This window comes from Schistocerca gregaria, unplaced genomic scaffold, assembly GCF_023897955.1.
Source record: "Schistocerca gregaria isolate iqSchGreg1 unplaced genomic scaffold, iqSchGreg1.2 ptg001308l, whole genome shotgun sequence".
NCBI classification, from domain to species: domain Eukaryota; kingdom Metazoa; phylum Arthropoda; class Insecta; order Orthoptera; family Acrididae; genus Schistocerca; species Schistocerca gregaria.
The window spans coordinates 7501-10000 of NW_026062619.1; positions in this window are offsets into that span (position 1 = coordinate 7501).

Here is a 2500-nt window from a genome sequence, read left to right on the forward strand (position 1 = left end):
TGTCCCTTAACCTAACCCACGTTGTCCCTTAACCTAACCCACGTTGTCCCTTAACCTAACCCACGTTGTCCCTTAACCTAACCCACGTTGTCCCTTAACCTAACCCACGTTGTCCCTTAACCTAACCCACGTTGTCCCTTAACCTAACCCACGTTGTCCCTTAACCTAACCCACGTTGTCCCTTAACCTAACCCACGTTGTCCCTTAACCTAACCCACGTTGTCCCTTAACCTAACCCACGTTGTCCCTTAACCTAACCCACGTTGTCCCTTAACGTAACCCACGTTGTCCCTTAACGTAACCCACGTTGTCCCTTAACGTAACCCACGTTGTCCCTTAACGTAACCCACGTTGTCCCTTAACGTAACCCACGTTGTCCCTTAACCTAACCCACGTTGTCCCTTAACCTAACCCACGTTGTCCCTTAACCTAACCCACGTTGTCCCTTAACCTAACCCACGTTGTCCCTTAACCTAACCCACGTTGTCCCTTAACCTAACCCACGTTGTCCCTTAACCTAACCCACGTTGTCCCTTAACCTAACCCACGTTGTCCCTTAACCTAACCCACGTTGTCCCTTAACCTAACCCACGTTGTCCCTTAACCTAACCCACGTTGTCCCTTAACCTAACCCACGTTGTCCCTTAACCTAACCCACGTTGTCCCTTAACCTAACCCACGTTGTCCCTTAACCTAACCCACGTTGTCCCTTAACCTAACCCACGTTGTCCCTTAACCTAACCCACGTTGTCCCTTAACCTAACCCACGTTGTCCCTTAACCTAACCCACGTTGTCCCTTTGCCTAACATAGTTCACTGCTCGGAATCTCTGGTGTCGTTGTTATCCTCATGTAGATGTCTTGCGAGTGTTGCTTACTTTCCACATATTCCCGCTATCCACTGTCAATTGTACTGCAATAGGACTATATCGCCCCCCCCCCCCCCCCCCCTCTGCCCCTCTCTTTGTGTCTCCGTCCTCTCAAGCTGGTCGGTCTGGCGTTTGAGTGTTAAATGAGCCTCGCAGCTGTTCAGTTGCGTTCAGATGTCGACGCCCTCAGTGTACGTCGTGGTATGGTCTGTGTCCATTGTCCGCTGATGTCGTACGCGTAACCCACACGCTGTACCGATCATCGGTAGTTACGTACAGAGTGAAGTAGTGTGATACGTGTGACCGTACGCTGGCTGTGCCCAACGGTGTCGAATCTCAATTTCCATATGTTGTGCTCGATGCTACTTGTCTCGTCTCCCAATAACAGCTAGGTTGCACTGTGGTACGCCGTAGAGGCGTGTGGGAGGAACGTACGAACGCATTGTATGTCACCCTGGGTCGCTGGGGGTGGTGGTGCGGTGAGTCAGGTCAGGTCAGCGTGAGCCGTGTGATGTAGTGACGCGTGTATTCCGACTTTGTCGTATTGCCTCACACAAAGTGCTACCCTGGTGGACCGCGTTCCATATCTGGGACATGCCGCAGATGCCGGTTGACAGTGGATCGCGGAAGGGACATCGCATACGTGCGCGGGCCACCTTCCACGTGTTCTCTTCTGCACATGTCGCAGTGTGTATGTGGTCTGATGTAGCGTGTCGTGACACATGACATCCTGGCATGCAAGAATTGTTGAATTCGCAAATGTAGGTGGACATCTACGTTTACTGCCCAAGATACGCAAATGAACTGGAAATCCGTTGTTGAGCGGTTGTTCACGCTGGAGGTGAATCTGTGATGGCGACGATCGGTACAGCTATTAACCGGTTGTTTCAGCGGTACCCGCCACATCCACACACGTGACTAGGCCCATGTGGGTATGAAGCGATACGCGGCGGTGGCTTGGTGGGACTGTTCCCGGCCGGTGAAGGGGGGCCGCCCGGCGTGTTGGCCGCGCGCTGCGTGGGCGCACGCGCAACAGGCGGCTGGTGGGGGGCGCCGAGTGGCAGGAGCGCCAGCCGACGGGCTCGGCAGGCGGCGCAGCTACGCTGCGGCGCACCCTGCACGCGGCGCCTGGCGGCCAAAGTTGGTTCAGCCGAGCCCGGTGCGAAGCGCGGTGGACATCTGCAGTGTGCTGGTCTGATTGAGGACTGTGTGCGTTGAGGATGCGCCGCCGCCTGGCACTCGGCGCCGCGACGCCGTCTGCTGCTCGGTCGCCCCAGCGGTTCTCGCAGGTGGTTTGTATCGCAGTTGTGCGGACGTGTTGGCGCGTGCGCTGTGCTGGGAGAGTTCGCTTCTGCACCCAAGTGGGGCTTTGCCCTTGTGTGGCGCTGGCGTTGGAGCTGCCGGTCACCATAGGTGGCGCGTGTTGTCTCCCGCCGGCAATGCCACGACAGCACGCTCCCGGGCCTCTGTCGGCAGCGGCAAGCTCAGTTGGGAGCAAGGGTGTTCGCACTAAAACCGTCTACTCGCCTAACTCCGGGCGATTGCGCCTCTCTCGAAACCGACCAAGTACCTAGGACGGCGCTGCGCGCCGCCGGGACCTGAGAGGGTTTCGAGGTGTATCGTGCAGGGGAG